At 42.5% G+C, this 21,558-nt stretch overlaps 1 protein-coding gene and 1 pseudogene across 7 annotated transcripts in view; one reads left to right on the forward strand and one right to left on the reverse strand.

Moving 5' to 3' along the window:
- Positions 1–365: 365 nt before the first annotated feature.
- Positions 366–21,558, forward strand: part of ST3GAL6 (ST3 beta-galactoside alpha-2,3-sialyltransferase 6) — an 85,761-nt gene continuing 64,568 nt past the window's right edge. For 5 of the 7 annotated variants that reach the window (XM_040484289.1, XM_040484293.1, XM_040484292.1 and 2 more), the window contains exon 1: positions 748–956. The gene's annotated coding sequence lies outside the window, so the exon portion shown is untranslated. Of the gene's footprint in view, positions 473–747; positions 957–2,097; positions 2,120–21,558 lie in introns of those variants that run through there. The other 2 variants (XM_040484290.1, XM_040484291.1) reach the window with 2 other exon arrangements.
- Positions 6,838–17,954, reverse strand: LOC121036503 (uncharacterized; annotated as a pseudogene).

Consider the following 21,558-nt stretch of genomic DNA (forward strand, 5'->3'; position numbering starts at 1 on the left):
TTAACAATGCTTTTCTCGAGAGCGCTACTTTAACAAGAAAATGCACATCCCACCTTCGTTCTTCCCCCTAAAGTAACATCTCCAAAAGATAAAAAGCACCAACACATTTGTCCTTGAAAGGCAGAGCCCGGGAATTCTGGAGATCTGAACACCCCTCCCTTTCTGCTAGGGACCAAGCCGCCTGCCTCGCCTGGTGTCACAGAAGTCCCCGGTGCGCCAAGCAGATGTGTTTACTCCAGCCGCCCGCCAGCCCGGCGGGGAAGGGGAGTACCCTGGCCGCCCCTCACTTTCGTCCCGGCAGCTCTCCAAACAACACCAGGGCGGGATGGGAGTGTCTTCTTGGCTGTGGAACCTGATCCTCCTACCTTGTCCTGAAGCCACCCGCTGCTTTACCCGGGCCCTCCCGTCGTGGTGATTTTCCGTCCCTGACGCCCGGCAAGGGCGCGCGGCTGGTGTCCGCCCAGCCCGAAAGGTAGGGGCTCGGCTGCTTTCCTGCCTCCCTGCTCCGGGGGGCGCGGAGCCCCCACAGCCTCACTCTGCAGTGCACCTTCCTCCGTGGACTCGGGGGCGGCCGTGGTCACCGCGCGTCTGGCGCCAGCAGACGAGCAGGAGGAGCGACCCCGCGGCTCCGGAGGCGCTCGGCGCAGTCGCCTGGGATCCGGACCCCAGCGCGGAGGGCAGCGCGCGGCCGGGCGCCTCGGACTCCGCTCGGCGCCGCGCCTTCCCCAGCTCCCCCGCCTGGTCCGCGGACGAGGAATCGTGCCGGCGCTGCCCCTGACCCGGGCCACCTTCCTCCGGTTTCCGCCGGCCGCGGGCTTCGGCGGCCCGATGCTGCAGGCGCCGCGGGAGAGGCAGCGGCCGGCTGGAGCGAGCGGCGGCGGGCGGCCGGAGAGCCGCAGGCCTCCCGCCGCAGAGTCCCGCACGCCTCTGCAGTCTTCGCGCCTGGGCCTCGGCGGGTAACTCTCCCGCCGGCTTCCCTGCGGGTTTGCATTGCCGGGGCGAGGGAGGTTGGGTGGGGGGCGCGGGGAGACCGAGCTCCTGACCCTGATCCGGGCGGCCTGGGGTCTGTGCGGCCCCAGGGGCTGAGCGTCGGGGGGCGGGGGGCACGCTGAACCGACAGCCCCTGCATGCGCCCTGCGGACCCCAGAGCGTTGCGGGCTCTTGGCCCCCGGGTTTAGGGGGTGGGGGAACCGGCCCGGTAGTGGAGCCGTGGGGGCGCTCGGACCCCCAGGGCGGGAGGAGGTGTGCTGCGAGGGTAGAGGACCTGCTTTGGGACCCTCTTTCCTGTGATCTCAGGAGAGCTTGGGCACTCGAGTGTGACCAGGGTGGGGGCTCTTTGCTGGCTGTTTTTTGTTTTTGTTTTTGTTTTTGTTTTTGTTTTTGTAAAAGGGAAGGGTCTGTACTCGAACAGGAGGGACTAGAGGTCTGGAAGGTTCTGGTCTTTCAGAAAAATTTCCAAGAGACCCTCCTTCCCGCCACGGTAGAACTAGACCTAACAAAACAAGCACCGAGGCAGTCTGGGGAAAAGAGCGGCGGTGAGAAAATTGCAGTGTTTGGCCGCCGTTAGTTTTCAAGATTAAAAAAAAGAAGAGATTTGTCATTTTGAGGCCGCTTGCTCTAGAGTTTCCTGGAGATCTCAGCCTCCGTCTTGTGTGCTGTTATTTCGGCTTAAAAGAACCTCTAGAAACGATTTTCAGAAGCTGAAACCCCACACACCTTATAGGATCTTAAGCAGAAGGGGCGGGGAGGGGGGAGTGCTTGCTGTTAGAAAGGTACTATTTAAAAACTGCATGTGAGAGTGGGGGTAGGAATGACATCGTGGATGCCATCAGAAGCCACATTAACCGCAGGTTCTAACTCAAAAAAGTCACAGGCGTCTGAGTACTATGATGGTGGAGAGTTAATGACACTGCAGGACAGTCAGAAGCTTCTTTTCCTCTTTGGCTGTTCTCCCCATTTTCACGTGGATGTTCAGGTTTCTGATGGCTGGCTGTTTTATCTATGCTAGCATGGATATTGGACTTTCCGGTCTTCAAACTTACTCTCCTAGCCACCGAAGATGACCCTTTTAGTTTACCGCGAGATATTAAGTGTTTGGGAAGATCCGGTTGGCTGCCAAGTTAGTTTCCTTTTGAAAGCACACCGATTTGACATTTGGAAACTGGTTTGTGTTGCTTCCTTGTCTTCTCACCCAGGACGGCTCTTCACATTCAAATCTGCAAAAGAGGCAGATTGTCTTGTAGTCCCCTGTGTCTGAATAAGGCCAGTTGCCTCAGAGACACTTCAGATAATGGCAACTTTGGTTTACGAGAACTTTTTCAGAAACTGATTACGTTAACCCTGATCTGGCTTCATAAGCGTCCTTAATTGTTCATGTGGAGGGGAGAGGAGATGTTCATTTCTTGCTCAGTGGGGCTTCCCTGGAGCAATATTTTTACCATAATCCCTGAATGTCACAGTCCCAGAGTGCCTGCCTCCGGAGAATGGGGCAATAAAATGAGACCACGTTGCAGTGCATTTGTTGGAGATATTTCCCAATGATTTGCCCCAAATCAATAAAAATCTTTGGGGCCCAGAAAGGGATGGACAGTATTGGCACAATACCATTGAAAGACTTACTGTTAAAAACAAACAAACAAACAAACAAACAAACTCCAAAACGTAAGTCTGCCTTTTGTGAAAACTTTAATTCTCAAGTTATCCAGAGGGAAGTGACAGCTGTTTTCTTCTGTTGGAGATATTTCTGTGTTCCACATCGTGTGGAATATTCTAGGAGAGAGGTAAAGTAGTGGCGCATTTCCCATATTTCTCTGATACATCTCCTTTGCTACCCATGCAGATTACCAGTTGGCTTCCATGGGTTTTACGATTCCGTCCAGGGTTGGGGGCCAGATATCTGTTTGATATGCATTCTAGGTAATGCTTATCAAGGAGGTGAGAAAAGCACACAACTCATGTGGCATCCAGTAGGATGTGTTCACATGTGTTTTTTGTTTTTTTTTTTTTATTAGATCTTCCCACCAACTCTATGAGACGGGAATATTTAGCCCCGTTTTATAGTTAAAAAAAACTAAGATTGCTCTAGCTCAAAGGATTTAGAATGGATCACACGGAGGTCTGCTTAACCTCTGCTTTACGCCATCCCAGGAAGCCTCCACAGCATACATTCCTCACAAATTCTTCCGTTTTTTAGACCTATTGTTCACCTTTGCCTTGCACACTCAAGTTCTATATCCCCTGTTCTGAATATACTTCCTTAATTACCCCCAGGCTCAGCTTCTTGAACAGGTGGTCTGAGTACTTTATCTGCCTTTCCTTCTGAGAGCTTCAGACTTTCCTCAATTAGGTATCTTCTATCTTCTCTGCATCTTTGACAGGTCACTTTGGTGTGCTGTGTCTGGCCAAATTCAGGAGGATATGTTATCTCTAATGGATTGTGCTCCAAACATTCTTTTCATTCTGAATATATTTTCACTGACGTTCCTACTCAGCCTTCTCTCCTGGAAGGAGTCCTCCCAGGGCTACCTCCCCACTTTCACAGTTGAAAGTAACCTCTCCTATTTGTCGTGATTACAATGGATAACAGTACGTATCAGAATTTCCAGGTGAACCCTTTAAGGGTTAAAAGTAAATTAACTTGTTATCACACTGCATGTTAATTATACTTCAACAAAGATGTATTTGATTGGGAGTCAGCTTGATGTAAGGCAGACAATGGATGCATTGGATATTATGGCATGTCAGGAGGAAACTGTATTTCTGGTTCTATATTCGGATGTCAGAAGTACTGTTTCCTCAACGTGGTGAGGTAGCAGGAGTTCTTTCTGCTGATGGTGATTCGCCAGCACCAAACAAGCAGTAGGCTCTTAGGCTTGGTCAGGAACTTGGCTGCCATACAGCCAGGCTAAGAAGGGGTGAGATTCTAGGGGTGAGTTTATGAGGATAAAACAAAGTAAGGAACAGTAGGACGTGGGTCTCTTTCCATGTCCATATTTCTTTTTCATGGAGACTTTTTGTCATCCAAGGGGGAGTGGCCAGCTTCCCATTTGCTGTCACAGCCTTCTGCATCGACCAGGGAAGGGCTTTCCTTTTCTTGGGAGAGAGAGGAAGGAAAGTACCCAACCCTTAGGAAATTTGTTTTTGTTCTTGTTTTTTTTTTTATCATAAACACTGAAAAGCCAAGTGAAAGGGTGCTCTTCTTCCCCATTCTCTCTTTTTGCCCTTATACCTAAGACACAATGTGCCTAGTAGCGTGTAATGCTGGTCTTTGAAGGATTCTTTAAATCTGGAGCTACCTTTATCTGGTTGGGAATGGAAAGATCTGTAGGAGATGAGAATAGGGCCTCCAGAGGAGAACAGGAAAGGAAGCTGGAGATTCTTGAAAGGGAAGCAGCGTTACCTCCACCTTCCACAGGTTGTGGAAGCAGGTCCGGAATTGGTATGGTTGTGGGTTATGGTCACTGTGGTAGAAGGTCGAGGTGACAAGAGAGCAGAGAGTGGTTTTGCAGTGGATCTTGGGTGACTTTCTGCACAGTCATCCATAAGGTGGGACTTGAGATTTAACTAATATTTACAGAGTATCCACTACATAATAGGAGATGCTCTAGGTGCTGGTGGTGGGGGTAGGGCACCCAGTGTTGAACAAGATAGAGCCCTTGCTCTTAGAGACCTTATGTTTCTGTGGGAAATGGAGTCAATAAACAAGGTACAAATAAATGAAAAAACATGTTTCAGATACAAGCCAGTGCACCTCAGGGTTTGCTAGAGAGAAAGCTTCTTTAGAGCAATTGGAGCTTCTCTGAGGAAGTAGTTTTTGAACTGAGACCTGAATGATGAGAAGCAGCCATCAAGTGAAGAGCAGAAGGAAAAGCATTCTAGGAAGAGGGAACAGAATCTGCAAAGGCCCTGAGGCATGAATGGATTTGGGGTGTTTGGAGAACTTGTAGAAGCAGAGGATTAAAAAGGGGGAGTTTGGAAGAGATGCAGTCAGGAAGGTGGGAGGCAGTTTATGTGAAGCCTTCAAGTCTTGTAAAGGAACGTGAATTGTGTTTTAATTAGAATGGGATGCCACCAGAGATTTTTAATTAGAGATTAAGTCAGTCTTCACCCAATGGGCATGGCCTTTCCTGTTTGTGTCTCTTACTCCCTCTCCCTCTCCGCCCCCCCCCCCCCACACAGACTCGCACATGCACATTCACCCTCAGCCAGCTTTACTTCCCTCTCTTTATTGGCCATCACTGATTTCTCCTTCCTTGCCCCATGCCAGGGCACAGGCATCCACCCGGAGAATCAAGGTTCAAAGGACCCTGGACCCCGTTCCTTTTATACTCTGAGATAAATCCATACACTCACTTAGTTTCACCTTTATGCGTAAGACTGTCCATCACTAGTTCTGATTTCTCAACCTCTCTGCAGACTGAACCTCTAATTATCTCTAAGACGTCCCTGGGTTGGCTGGTGATGTCTGAAACTAGATACTGAAAATTAACTTAATTAAGCAAATCAATTGCAATTGATATCTTATGTAAGACAATGATTGTCACAAGAGACAAAAATTTAAGTAACCCAGAAACCCTTGCCTTTTCCCGAATATCTGCTCCTTCTCTCCCAGACTGACATCTACACAGTCTATTATAGGAGGTTTATGTTCTCTTTATAGTTTCAGTGGAAATGTGCAGGATTCTTGTAGTATTTGTCATGGGAATGTACTGATGTGTGAGAGATTTCATTTCTATTGGTCTCTGTAGATGATCTCAGAGTAGTAGTTAAATCATGAAGGTTTATGTCCAAGCTGATGTCTCTCAGTAGCATTGGTTTATAAGAAATGAACAGAAGCTTCCAGCATTTTATCGATTATGCTTTGACTCTAGGATAGCTCCTCATTACCAGTATGTTACCCTCTGGGGAAGCTTGGTACACTCCCTAGAGAGAAAATTGTTTTTAAGATTCTTTAGCTAGATGCCCGATTTGTTTAGTAACTCACATACTTAATGTCACTAATGTACATCACTTGAACAACTCACTTTTAGCTTTTTGTGTCTGTTTTTTTGTTTTTTTAAATCTGGTTGATGACATAAAATCCGGAATACCTTTCTGTTTGAGAGGGCAGTGATTACATCTTGTCTTGTTCACCCCTGTGTCCTCTGTACCTGGTGCAGTGTCCAGAACATTACAGATAGAACAAACATTTGCCAAGTGACTCAATCAGTGTCCATGGATTAACCCACAGTGTTAATGTATTAGCTCAGTTGTAACATCTTTATAACCATTAGGATTCATCTTTGTAACTATTAAGATTATCAACTTGTTATCTCGAAAACTTTACCCATTGGAGAAGACAGGTGAAAGATGAATTCATCGCTGTGGATTTGCATATATTAATTAAAACTCTTTTGGCTTTGAAAAGTTTGAAAACTCTTTGAAAATATTTTAGTGTACTTGTGTTGACAAGAAAGAGACCAGGATGTAAATGTCATCAGAAGGATATTTTCAAATTTGTTTCATGTACAGTAAACTTTCTAGGCCAAACGCGGGGCTTGAACTCATGACCCCGAGAGGAAGAGTCCCATGTTCAACCAACTGAGCCAGCCAGGTGCCCCAGGAAGTCTTCAGTACAGTTTCATAATTCATAATTATGTTGATTTGAGTTGGATTTGGTTTGTGGTCATACTACTGGGGAAGTAAATGTGTGTGCCAAAGATGTGAATTACAAAGCTATTTCCCTCTATAATAGTACATTTTTATATCCACGGTTTTAGGCACTTTAGTAGGTAGAGATATGCACTCATTGCTGAAGTTCCAACACTTATTATATCTTCCTTAGATTCCTATTAGCTGTCATTTAACGTAGTATGAGACACGAACAAATGCTCTGGGGGATAAAAAGTTCTCCTTGTCAGGATTGCCAGAGCTAGGAGGAATGGGAACAAGAGGCTGGCTGGCGAGAACTGAGAGATGGGGTGCAGGAGAGGAGCTGACTGGGGGTTCCTGCCGAGACTTATAGTGACAAAGTTTCTCACAAAGAATAATGTCTTCAGAGGGCATCCTCTTGGCTAATAGAGGTATTCTATATTCATATTTAAAAAAATTCTAAATATTCAGGGGTGCCTGGTGGTTCAGTCAGTTGAGTATCTGATTTTGGCTCAGGTTATGATCTCACAGTTCATGAGATCGAGCCTGGTGTTGGGCTCTGCACTGACAGCGTGGAGTCTGCTTGGGATTCTCTTTCTCTGTCTCTGCCCCTCTGCCCCTCTCCCCGACTCATGCTCTCTCTCTCTCTCTCTCAAAATAAATATAAAACCATTAAAAAATAAATAATAAAAATAAAAATTCTAAATATTTAGAGGCTCTGCCTTTTAGATTTTTTTTTTCTGGCCCACAAACACATGATGCTATATAAACACAGCCTTCTTGTTTTTTAGCTCTTTCTGAGGAGTCCTTTCCCCTGACCCCATCAGATTTCAGTCCTCAGAGAGGTTATCAGTCCTTTGTTTCTGACAGTTGGTGGAATTTTCTTCATAGGAAATATTCTATTGCAAATATTTAGGCTGGCACCACAGAAGGTGCCACTTTTGTTAAAAATAAAAATTTTTAAAGATAAACTAGGGGTGCCTGGGTTGCTCAGTCGGGTAAGACTCTTGGTTTTGGTTCAGACTCTTGGTTTTGGTTCAGGTCTTGAGCTCACAGTTCTCGAGTTCGAGAACCACATCAGGCTCTGTCCTGATAGTGCAGAGCCTGCTTGAGAGTCTCTCTCTCTCTCTTTCTCTCTCTGCCCCTCCCCTATGCTCGCTCACTCTCTCTCTCAAAAATAAACATTTAAAAAATAATAAAATAAAAGATAAATTAATAAATACCATAAACATATAATATATGAAACAAAATTAGATGCTTTTATTAAAATCTTGTGCAACCCTTTTGTATGTAAGATTCCTAGAGTTGGAGGAGGCAAAGATAAGGGAATGTGTACACTTTCTGTGTTTAACATAGGGCCAAAGAAGGTAGAGATTTAAAAAAAAAAAATTCCCTGACTTCTTTATGGATAATTTGTAGCTGCACTTACCAGTTGAAAATAGACCAGTTGCATTTAGATAAGAGCAATGAGATGATAATCGAGGCATTCAACTAGGGCATAAGAGGATGTTCAACTGCTTTTTAGCAACAGAAATTAAATTAACTTATAACTTTATTTAATTGATATACTCTGAAAGTTAAGAGAACTTTCTGTTGAAAATATAAATAATCTGTGAGATAAAGGACACTTCTTTCAAATTACTTTTGGTATTTGGGCCAATATTTTAGATAAATGTCAAAATAAGTTAGCTAATTATTCTTGTTTGATTCCAGCTATGCTGCAAATAAATTCAATATAATTGGATATTTTGATAAGCAGGACATTAAGAGAGAAGTATGCTTTCTGATCATGAAGTACCTGGATATGCTTTCCAGGCACTAACTATTTTGGAGGACAAATCTAGGCTACCAATTAAAAACATGTTTTTGGGGTGCCTGGGTGGCTCAGTCAGTTAAGCTTGCGACTCTTGATTTCAGCTCAGGTCATGATCTCACAGTTTGTGAGATTGAGCCCTGTGTCTGCTCTGCTTCACTGATGGCCCAGGGCCTGCTTGGGCTTCTCTCTCTCCCTCTCTCTCTGTCCCTCCCCAGCTGGCACACTCTCTCTGTCTCTCTCAAAATAAATAAAACATCAAAAAAAAAAGAAAGAAAAAAAAATTTAAAAATGTTTTTACAGATTTGGTAGGGGTCTTCTGCTTTAACCGTGAAATGGTATAATTATATCCTTTTTTAAAATTGAGTTATGACAAATTTATCATCATGAAGTAAAACAAGTGTAGCCAGCTATCTTAAAAAATGCCCCAACCAGGGGCGCCTGGGTGGCGCAGTCAGTTAAGCGACCGACTTCAGCCAGGTCACGATCTCGCAGTCCGTGAGTTCGAGCCCCGCGTCAGGCTCTGGGCTGATGGCTCAGAGCCTGGAGCCTGTTTCCCATTCTGTGTCTCCCTCTCTCTCTGCCCCTCCCCCGTTCATGCTCTGTCTCTCTCTGTCCCAAAAATAAATAAACGTTGAAAAAAAATTTAAAAAAAAAAAAAAAAATGCCCCAACCACTGCTTCTCAATGCAGAAAGAGTAAAACTACATACTTTTTTCACACAAAAATCCCATCTCTGTCCCCTAAAATTCCCCTAGTTTCGTTCATTAAAAGGGGATTAAAAAAAAAAACAAAAACTTGAAGAGTACTTTACAGCAGCATTCAGCTTTCTTATGAAATACTCAGCATCTTAAACATTACGTACATTTATTTTTTTTTTTAATTTTTTAAAAAAAGTTTATTTATTTTGAGAGGGAGACAGAAAGAATGAACAGGGGAGGGGCAGAGGGAGGAGAAAGAGTCCCAAGCAGGCTCCGAAGTGTCAGCACAGAGCCTGATGTGGGGCTTGAACTCACAAATGGGTGAGATCATGACCTGAGCCAAAAGCAAGTGTAACTGGCTGAGCCACCCAGGTGCCCCTCTTTGTTTCTTTTAGTAAGCGACAAGGGTTCAGTAGATGTGTGTCAATGAGGACTTCCCCAAAACGGCCTTTAAAGATAATCCCACAACATATTTTCTGGGTCTTCCTGTGTGTGAGATCTGAGAAGGAAAAATCTGGCATTCTGTTAGAGCCAGAGGCCATCGCTGTGTCTGAGCCATCATCTGACTGGTTACTATAACAAGGAGACTGAGCAGGGGAGGCACTTGAGGTGCCTGTGAACATCAGAACTGTGGCATTTAAATTCCTTGTGCAGTTTATTGATCTGGTTGCTTTTTATCCTGTTGCCAGATAGAGTTTTCACTTTCTTTGGTTTCAATGTAGTCTTCAGACTGGGTCCTGTCCTTGCGTCTACCACATGATTCCAGGGTTTTTTGGGTTTTTTTTTTTTTTTTTGATCCTGTTGGCAGTTTCTTCCATCTTTTCACAAGCAGGACACAGGCATTACAGATATCTCCTGAACGAGTCTCATGCAACCCAAAATAGCTCTGGAAGTCCTTTTCATAGCATTTACTGCCAATGAATCGAAAACTGGAGGACTTAGCTCAGCAAATACAGCAGCCCTCTACACTTAAGTACATCTTTGGCGTGCGAAAACCAAACAGCTTTTCTGCTGGGCTTAGGCCTTCCAAAAGCAGCTGTTAAACACACAATAATGTTTCTGAAGTGCCGAGTGCACGCCAAGCCATCCCCCTTCCCCCAACTGCTCCTTCTTCCTCCTCAACTGACTTGTCTAGAAAGCCGTGAAATAAGGGGTACCTGGGTGGCTCAGTCGGTTATGCGTCTGACTGCCTTTGGCTCAGGTCATGATCTCACCATTCCAGAGTTTGAGCTCTGCATTGGGCTCTGTGCTGACAGCTCAGAGCCTGGAACCTGCTTCAGATTCTTTGTCTCCGTCTCTCTCTGCCCCTCCCCTCTTATGCTCTGTCTCTGTCTCTCTCTCTAAAAATAAACAAACATTAAGAAAATTTATAGGGCCATAAAATGATATATTCTTATACAAAATCTTCTACCTGAGCTCTCTACCTATGACCACCAATATTCCTGCCCATGTACCTTTTATAGAACATTCTTTAAGCCTGGTTTTCATTACAGAAATTTTTTCTGCTCAAAAATCCAGAGAGTTTCTCCAACTGGTCTTTGAAGTTTTCTGTCATCTCATGTTGCTACCTTTCCTTTTTCTCTCCCATTTGAACCTGTGTTACTGCAGGCTTCCGGTGCTTTAGCTCAGGATGTTCTGAGCTTTTCTCCTTTCACTCCACACTGCCCATTCCAAACCAGATGGTAATCTGTGTTCATTTTCTACCCTTACGGCTTTTATTTTTTTTTTTTAACGTTTATTTATTTTTGAGACAGAGAGAGAGAGAGCATGAACAGGGGAGGGTCAGAGAAAGAGGGAGACACAGAATCTGAAACAGGCTCCAGGCTCTGAGCTGTCAGCACAGAGCCTGACGCGGGGCTCGACCCCACAGACCGTGAAATCATGACCTGAGCCGAAGTCGGACGCTTAACCGACTGAGCCACCCAGGCGCCCCTACCTTTACGGCTTTTAACTACACGACTCTGCATAAGTTGCCTGTTACTCTGAGCATCACTTTCCTTATCTATAAACTCGACATAATGGCCACGTCACAGTTATTGCAATAAAAGAAAACATATAAATAGTTCAGCATAGGTTCTGCCAAATATCATTTAATCTGTATTACTTGCCATTATTATTGCTACAACTATTACCATAGCTATGATTATAACTCTATTCTTCCTTGGATAGTTACAAATTAACTTTCTCCAGAGAGTCTTTCTGGTTGATTTCATGGAGCTCTAATTTTCCCTTCAGTCTGTTTCATCTTAGCACCTGGCTTCACTTTGGACTTTATTAGTATACTCATGTTGTTGCATTTCTTTATTCTTCAGTGAGCAGGAACAAATGTTTGGGCACCTAGGATGTGCCAGGTGCTGTGCTATTTAGTCTGTAGGGACCCAAGGGCACACGAAGGGATGAAGTATATATGTGTGTGTGCGCATTCACCCGTATGGGTTTTGGGTAGAGTTGGGATGAAAATCTATTGGTTGAATGGCACTAGGAGTCTTTCACAATAAACTAGGGTTACGAAGTAAAAACTGTTCTATTCAGATGCACATTAAAAATCTTAACATCTTTTAGCTTTTTTAAAAATGGTTTAAGATTATGATAGTTATAGTTATCTTTATTCTTCAGACAGTTTTACATATGCTTTCTTTCCTAGACTCTCCTCTATTGTCATCCAAATGCAGAGTGAAGGTGCAAAATGAAGTCCTCCTTGAAGAGAATACCAACAGAGGGTTCCATAACTTGGAAGTTATTCTGGAGAGGGGGGAAGTTGGAAGGTGAAGAGAATATTCCAGAAAGCACAAATGGAATGATCAAAGGCGCTGAGGCGTAAAACAGTGTTGAGAATGGTTAAGAGCTGTGCGAAATTTAGTGTTCTTAGCCCATAATGTTCAAAATCAAGCATTTGAGGAGATGCCACAGGAGAGAATGCAGGATCAGCTCAGTCAGACTGAGAGGGGTATGGCTTATGATGTTTACATCTCCCCATGAGGTTATGCCTTTGGGGATGTAGCTCTATATGGACAATTTATAACAACCCAATTCTTCACATTGCTTCTAACATTAGGCTTGTTAGCATTTGGCATGGAATACATCTTTCCCATTTGCTGCTTTCATGAGAAAATGATGAAGACATTAGTAATGGTAATGTATAATTGATGTTGGAGCTCTCATTTTTAATAACCCAACTATTTAAAACATAGAGCTATTAAATATCTTTTGAGACTTCTGAAGTGTGGGATTGTAATTGAAATTTGAGAATAGGGATGGGTTTCAATGGGGCAGAGACATCCTGGGAGAATAGTCAAGAGGGTCACTACAAATCCATAGCCTTGAAATGTTCAGTGCCCCCTTAATACATTTTACACAATAGAAGGCCAAGTGCTTCTTTCTCTTCCTAGCTTTATTTTCTATAATTACATGCTTGATAATTTATATGTAAAATTTTGATCAATACTTGCTCTTCATTTCTTTGTTTGCATTGCAATTATGTTTTGTCTTCACTCTCCTTTCTTAGGAATCATCCAGATTTGAATATATCAGTATGTTATTCGGAGCTTATGCAACATCTAATGTTCACCGTCTGAATTATGTTTAATCCTAGAAAATCTTCTGTTTTTACTCCAAAAATATGTTTTCTACTAAGTCTGTGTGGTGTCCAGTATTTTAATCCAGTCCTTTGGTGTTAGTTTCTCTTGCTTGAAGATTAAGCAACATGACCCAGAACACTCTAACCACAAGTGTTTAAAATTCCCAGAGAGGAATTAGATGTGAAAGAAAAAAACACTTGAACTATACTTAGCCTGAAAATGGAATGTGTGGGAGAGGTCTGCAAGGAGGGTAGGAAAACAGAGAGCAAAGCAAAAAGTGTCCTAGCATGTTTCCAACACTGGAGAGGGGAGGGAGTACCCTTATTACTTATAATGTGTCCCTGCTTATCAAACAGCTATTTACTTATCATCCATGGATTTGCCTATGGAGGTTTCCAATCTGCCAGTTCAAACATACATATTCCTTGGCCTTCACATTCTTCTCATTATAAGTAAATCACCTTAGCATTTGCAGTTACACACCAGCTCCTAAGAGGTAAACAGCTCAGGTAAACTGGCCAGTTGAGTGTCTGAACAGCAGATGTGAGTGGCTAACTCTTGGCTTTGGCTTTTCTCAAGACAGTGCCCCTCTCTGAGGTTGTACTTAGGTTGCTAAGATCTCTATTTCTTGGACAGCTCCAACTTCTCTGATGTTTTTTTGTTTAATTAAAAAAAAAATTTCTTAATGTTTATTTATTTTTGAGGCAGAGACAGAGCATGAACAGGGGAGGGGCAGTGAGAGAGGGAGACACAGAATCGGAAGCAGGCTCCAGGCTCTGAGCTGTGAAGTTGGATGCTTCACTGACTGAACCACCCAGGCGCCCCTCTCTAATGTTTTCCTAAAGTGAAGTTTTCATGGAGGGGTGCCTGGGTGGCTCAGTCGGTTAAGCCTCGACTCTTGGTTTCAGCTCAGGTCATGATCTCATAGTTCGTGCGTTTGAGCCCTGCATCGGCCTTCACGCTGATAGTCCCAGAACCTGCTTGGAATTCTCTCTGTCCCTCTCTCTCTGCTCCTGCCCTGCTTGTGCTTCAGCACGCATGCTCTTTCTCTCTCATAAATAAACAAATAAATAAGTAAACATTAAAAAAAGGTAAAGTTTTAGTGGAAATGTATCAGACATACAGAGGAGTACACAACCACGTACATGCAGTTTGCTACATTTCTTCCCAGTGAGCACACCTTGTAACCTGCCTCAAGATGAAGAACTAGAACGTTGTTCGCCCTCACGGGTGCACCATGGACTCCCCTCCTGTCACTGTTTCACTCCTTACATGTAACCACTATTCTGACTTTTACCACCATAGAGTAATTTTTTTTTTTCTGTTTCTCTTTAACGTGAATTAACATCAGGTATTCTAAATGGCTCTAGAGCATTTAGTCCTTCTAGCTGAGGGCGTGGCCTGGGCATTTCAAGAAGAATGTTATGGGTTGAATTGTGCCCCTCAAAAAAGACAAGTTGAAGTCCTCCTATCCCTCCTATCCAGTACCTCAGGTTGTGACCTCATTTGGAAATAGGGTCATTTCAGATGCAGTTAGTTAAGATGAAGTCATGCTGGGATAGGGTGGGCTATTAGTCCAGTAGGACTTCCGTCCTTATAAGAAGCATCCTTGTGAGGACAGAGACACGGGGGTAATACCATGTGAAGATGTTGTATTGGAGCGATGCATATATAAGCCAAGGAACGCCAAGGAGTGTGAGCAATCCTCAGGAAGCTAGAAAGAAGCAAGGAAGGATTCTTCCCTTCAGCTTTCAGAGGGAGCATGGCCCTACACCTTGATCTTGGTCTTCTAGCCTCCACAACTATGAGACAATAAACCTTTCTTGTTGGAAGCCACCCTGTCGGTGGAACTTTGTTCTTGCAGCTCTGGGAAACAAATACAGAGGGTTTGCGGTGGGCCTGGGGGTCCTCCTCTTTGCATCCCCCCCAAGGGTGCACCTGGCCATTGCCCTGGCTACACCCTGTCCAAGCTGCTCCTGTTTGGATGGGCTTCCAGGATGCTCTGTCTCACTCCTGGTTGCTCCACACCTGTGATGTGCCCTGTAGGAAGACAGAGGTTTTGTTACTGTTATATGGCTTTTTCCTGATTTCTTCACTAGTGTTTTCAGACCCAGCCAGTTTGGTATCCTGACATGCCTCAGACGAAAGCCTTGCGTATCAGCCTTTTGGGTCTCTGCTGAGGGGTCCTACCTATCCTCCTGCATCCAGACTGGGGCCACATCCTCCATCTGGTTTCTCCAGTTCCTCTGGTCCAAATCATCTTTGATAGGAAAAAAAAACAAATCAAACATTATTCTTTAAATGCCATACTCTATTTTAGTATGGCATGCTGAAAATAAAGGTTTCATTTTGCTGTACAGAGGCACATCAAAGACCAATTCTCATCTGAGAAAATTAAGCCCTCAGATCGAAATGCAGCCCAACAATTAGACTTTAGTAAGTAATCAGGAACTATGCAGAACATATTAGATAACAGAGCACCTTCTTTAGCAAAGGATTAGTTTTAGTCCGCCTTACAACTTATCTGTTTTTTATTCTGGGCTGAGTGTCTGGTGTGGGGAACCACAAGGATTGTACTGTTGTGAAATCCCCAGGGAGACACCACAGACTCAGGCCACTTCCTGTGCTCTGGGCTCTTTTGTGTCCTTGCTTTGGGACCTAGGGTTTCGCTGGTGGCTTTTGACTTAAATGCTCTTAGCACAGACTCTGTCCCTTAATGTCGTATGTCCATAGCATGTGCCCCTTACTTTCTGTCCAGAAACCATTACTTACTTCTACTAACTATGGGGAAATCTTCAGGACATTTTTAAAAATCACAGACACGGGGAAGTTTCAAAAGTTTAAGTGATCCTACTTTTGGTTTCTGGTCTATTTGTCATTCCTTATTCTCATGCTAAGTCTCTTTCAACTGCTAGTTCCTGCTGTTTTTACTATCTATCTATCTATCTATCTATCTATCTATCTATCTATTTCTATTTCTGTTCTGCCCTCTGAGGGGGAATGCAAAAAAAAAATGTGGTTTTAGGCGAATCATATATTCAGTAAAGTATGCATATTATGCAATAAAAATAATAAAATGTGCACCTCGAATCTGTAGTTAAGAGGTTAGAATGAGGCAGAAGGTTATGTTTGGTATGTTTAATTGTCTATGTTTAAATGTGTGACTATATGGATTCGCTGTCTCAGTTCAGATACTCCTTATGCTCTGCGACCTTGTGCCATGGGATAAATGAGTAATAAATATCTGTGTCCGATGGATGGACGGACAGATGGATTAATGAATGATGAAACTGGTCCATCTTGAACAGTGATTTTATTGAACTACTGGTAGGATAAATTTCAGTTGGGTTCACGGCTGCATCCTGTAGCCTGGAAGGATTTCCCTAAGCCCAGAAGGATTTCTTGGACTAGAGTCTGGGATCTAGAAGTGAAATCTCCTTGGCTTGTCTGTGGAACATGCTGAAACATTTGGCTAGTTGTGTGAAAATGGGGCCACAAGGTCTGACTCCGTTGTGGCCTCAGTATGACAGAGTTACTTCTTTCATTGGAAACCTAGATTTTTTTTTTTTTTTTCTATTTACTGACTTGGGGACCGCGTACACTTCTTTGGAAATCAGCCAAGAGACTGCTCTTCCCTTTCCCTCTGAAGAGAAATGCCCTTCTTCAAATTCCGTTTTGCCTTTTCTGGACTAGGTCATCTTACAGTGTGAAGAATGCAGCCAATAGTGAAGTTATCCGTATTTTGAAACATTTGCCTTTTGAGGTTTTCTCAGAATTCTTCCGTATAGAAAATGACACTAAAGGTGGAGGAAACCAATAGATGGGGCTTCACGTATTTGTGAACTTGACCTCAGTTTACACTTCAAAATAAAACTTGTTACAGTGTCCTTGAGCAAAAAGTTCCATTAATGTAAATAGATCGTTGTTTTTGGTCACACTGTTTATAGGTCTGACCACTTCACGATCATTTTATTGCTTTGCTTAATTGTCTGTTTTATCAAACATTAACTCTGACACATAGTAGGCACTTGCCAATCCCTTGATTCTAAAGAAAAAATTGTTTATCTTTCTGTGTGGTTGTGCCTTGGATTATTTTCTGGCCAGAGCACAGAACAAGGCATTCCAGAGAAATATTTGTTTTGTTTGTCTGCTTGCTCAAACGCTCTGATTTTCCTGTCCAGGGTGGTGTGGCCAGGAGGCGAAAGTGGTTGTAAGATACAGACTGTCTTCTGCATCTACTTTCTCTTCAGTATGTTCTGTTTGCAACAGGATTAGTATAGGTTCGACTTAACTGGAAATTTATTTTCTCATTTAAAATACTATTAACTTCCCCTTTTGAGAGAGCCATAGCATTTTAATTATTTAGTTATTTTTACCTGACTTGAATTATCAAAGATTTATGTTTTTAGAGAAAACCCCATTTAAAAGGGAAATTTCAGTTTTAAAGTATTTCTAGCCATTTGTAAGATTCACTGTCTCAGTAAACTATTTTATTGAATTATCTAGATTATTATTTTATTGAATTATCTATTATCTAGATTGAAAAACAAAACAGCTTTGGCTCCAAAATAACATTTATATAGGCAATTCTCTGAGAGCAACCTAAATGTCCGCTAGTAGGGAATTGATAACTTGGTGATGCATTTGGTTGATAGAATATTCTACAGAACTTAAAAAGAATGAACTAGACCTTTCTGCATCACATCGATATGGATGGACCTCAAAGTAGAGTGACAAATGCAAATTTCAGAGTATTATATAATTGTCATGTAAATGTTAAACATTACTTAAAACAAGGTCACATCCTATATAATGTTTATGAATGTGTGTGCGTGCATGTGAATAAAAAGTGGAACCCACATGCGCATGCATGAACAGGAGGAAAGTTTCATGTTGACCTGCTCGTGGGGAGCTCTGATGGCTCTCAGGTACAGAATAAGGACCCAGGCAGCAGAGTCCCTAGACCAAACACCTTCCTGCTTTGAGACGTTGGACAAGCTGACTTCTCCAAGCCTTTCTGTGTCCTTATGTGCAGAGTTAGAGTAACGGCGCCCATGCCAGTGCTGTGTGCGATCTGTGAGTTCCTGCGGTCGGGTAGGCACACCGCCAAGACTAGCTATTAACTGTTTTCATCATTACTCCCATCGGCGGCTTCAGTTCTTCCGTGTGAAGCTTTCCTTCTTACCTCAGAATCTTTGCAAATGCCGTTTCCTCTGCCCGGAATGTTTTTCATTTTCACCCTATTTCATCTGGTTAACTCTTGAGTAGAGTTCTCTGAGAATTTCCCCCAAATTCTTCGAAGAAGCTCCCTGTCTTTCCCTAGCTGGGTCAGTTTTTAGCCATACCAATATTGTAACTTAATAATTAGCTGTGAACTTCTTGCTAATACCTGCCTCTCTCCTGGATTGTAAACTTCTTTTTTTTTCCCCCTTCACTACTTTATCTTTAGTTCCTAGAACAATGTCTGGTATAGAATAGGCATTGAGAAATTTTTTATTGATCACTTCAACACTTATTGTAGGAGGTAGAAACTTTCAGAGTTAATTTTATCAGGAAATAAATTTGACTCACTTTGCCAAAAGGATTAAACCTACTGGTATTAGGAAGTAAATCTAGGATTATATGATTTCATAAAAAAAATTACTTACATAAAAAAATCACATGCATTGGTTTGTTTGTAATAATATTATAAAGTACCCCAAATTAAGATTTGCATCGTGTTTGTAACTTGGCTTTAGAGAATCCTCTGATGGATAATAATATAAGCACAGATTTTTATGTGCTGTGGAGAGCAGAAGAATTTCCAACACTTAAATTTCGATTTTATGTATGTTCATTTGATTGCTTACCCTCAAGCTAATTCACTTTTTTTCTTTTAAAATTAGCAAAGGAGGAATTAACAAACAGATGCTACTTCCCAAGGGACAGAATAAGCTAAGTTCATTCAGAATTAACTGAAAAGTAAATAAGCAGTTTGGAAAAAAAGGGCTTTCATAAATCAGATTTCATAAATCTGATTTTCATAAATCAGAAACAACGTTTAAGCAAAGTAAAACAGCAAACCCTTTGGAAGGGGGACTTTCAGAGTCAGAAGAAGGGCAGGAAATGGGTTTCCTCTCAGTTCTTGGTTTATTTACTATGGGAGAGAAACGTGAGAACACTTTAAAGTTTGAGGAAAGTCTGTGTGTTCAGATATTAGCATATTTCTCCAGGAAAGACATCACATAGGATTTTGAACTGATTCAGGTCCAGTTTTATCAGATAAGTCAGGGAGCAGAGCTAGAAACGGGGACTTGCAAAACACTGAAGGAATTTTTATGACTCTGATGGATAGCAGAGAGGTGAAATTCAGGGCCAGGTAAATAATATAAAGCCCTACACTGAAAAAGAAGACCACAAATTGTAGCCTTGGGAGACTTACCTCCTCCCCACCTTTGGAGACACACAATTTTATAACAGGTCACTGGGAAAAATTTGTAGCCATGTTTTCTCCATTCTATTTCTCTGTTAACTGTAGAATCGTAAGTAGAAATAATAAGTAACTGCATTTTTGAATGCTGAGTGTCTGTTCAGTCAGTCATTCATCAATCACAACACAGTTACTCGGTTTCAAGTATTTGCCAAACTTGGGGCATGAGCATCATTTGTTTGTTTGTTTTATTTGAGGGAGAGAGAGAATCCCAACAAGGCTCTGTGCTGTCAGTGCGGGGCCCGACTTGGGACTTGGTCTCATGAACTGTGAGATCATGCACGACCTGAGCTGAAGTCAAGAGTCAGACACTTAACCGAATGAGCCACCCAGGCACCCCTTACTTTTTTTAAATGGAAGTAAAACATCTCTTCTTTAGAATTGCGCAAAATTAGTTGCTCTCAAAAGTATGATTGCGGCAGTCACTGCAAGATACCAAGATACAAACTTTGTAAAATTTTGGATGTGTGGACTCACAAAGTCCTAATTACCCTTTAACCTATTTATTTATAGTCATCTGCCCCCAGATCAAGACTGGAGAATACTTTTGAAGTCATATGGTTAGAAGACTCTGTGTGCTTTGGGGGGCACAGGTTTAAATAACATTCTAATGTGTGTAATCAAGTTATATCCTTGACACTCAAGACCCACAGTCTTGACCCTTTGCCTCACCTGGCAGGTTGCTTCAGATGCAGATTCTCAGGCCCCACCCCAGACCTACTGAGTCATCATCTACAGTTTAACAAGATGTTCACGTGATACCAGTGGACATTCAAGTTGGTTAAGCACTACTGTCCAAATGTATCCCAAGTGGTTCTTAGGACAAAATACCTTCAGTAACAAGTGACTTCGTTATCCAATCAGTCAACCTGTATCATCTTTTTTTTTTTTTTTTTTAATTTTTTTTTTCTTCAACGTTTTTATTTATTTTTGGGACAGAGAGAGACAGAGCATGAACGGGGGAGGGGCAGAGAGAGAGGGAGACACAGAATCGGAAACAGGCTCCAGGCTCTGAGCCATCAGCCCAGAGCCCGACGCGGGGCTCGAACTCACGGACCGCGAGATCGTGACCTGGCTGAAGTCGGATGCTTAACCGACTGCGCCACCCAGGCGCCCCTCAACCTGTATCATCTTTAGGCAGCCCAAATATTAGCAAGTTCCCTCCTACTGAGCTCAGAACTAACTTCTTGAATATTGCATTCCCTGGTTTTGGCTTAACAACTTGGGGGCGGGCGCGGCCCCCCAGCCTTCAAACCAACTTAATGCCTTTTCTTCATGAAGGTCATTCAAACATGAGAATGGGCCATCTTGTTTCCTCCCTTGATTTAAGCTCCTCCAGGTGTAACTAAGTCCCCATCCCTTCAGCTGTTCCTGGTGTGGTACTGTTTGGGGTTTCTTTACCAACTCTTCAGAGTAGATCATTTTAAAGGATCTTTCCAACTTTAAAATTGTGATTGCTCTTTTACTTCAGCTGCTGATAAGTACTACTGGGTAGAAGATGATAGAAACCCAGGAGCTGCACTTTATTTGCATTTAAGGAGAATGACTCTGGGGCACAAATGTACAATTATCCATAATTTCCTTAGGCTCAAAATTCCGTTTCATGGTAGAGACTTCCATTATAATAGCTACTAAAAAGCACTACTTTGCCTTTCTTCTAACTTCTAAATGCATCAACTACTTGATATTTCAAAAGTGAAAATTAGCATTTTTTTGTCTATAAATTTTCATTTTCAAAGAAAAAAATTCCCTGTAATCCACAACTCAGCACATCAATGGATTTCATTTTTCTCCAGTGTCTTTTGGTAATGGGTCACACACACATAGAAATAATCTTAGTGTTCTCAGCATTTAAATGTTTTCCTTCTTGGTGGAATCTAAATATTTTTTATGTTATTATATGATTTTCATAATAGTTAAGCACAAATATTTCCTTATTGCAGGACATTAGAGTTCATAGTGGCTTCTGAAATAAAGTATTTGCCATATTTTTGTTTTGTTTTGTTTTTAATTTGTTTCCTAAGAATTGTTTTTAAATAACATATTTTCTACTAACACAAGTGCACAGCATGCAGTCTTGGTTTTGTTTTTGTATCAGGGTTGGTCTTGTGTAAGAAAAGCTGTAGCAAGAGGAGTTTGAGATTTTTTTTCAATTTTTTTTTTTTTTTTTTGAGAAAGTAGCCCACAGCACATTCTTAAACTGGTTGCTCTTCACACAAATTTCTCCATGCTTCCTTTCCCCTCACGTTCTTCTAGACATTTTAATTCGTCTTGACCTCCTCATTCTCCCGTCTCCCTTCCCTTCCTCCTCAGAGAATTTTCGGAGCAAGCTCGTCTCTCACCTCCCTCACCTCTGCATTTAACAATA

This window comes from Herpailurus yagouaroundi, unplaced genomic scaffold, assembly GCF_014898765.1.
Source record: "Herpailurus yagouaroundi ecotype Mexico unplaced genomic scaffold, PumYag 162, whole genome shotgun sequence".
Classification (NCBI taxonomy): domain Eukaryota; kingdom Metazoa; phylum Chordata; class Mammalia; order Carnivora; family Felidae; genus Herpailurus; species Herpailurus yagouaroundi.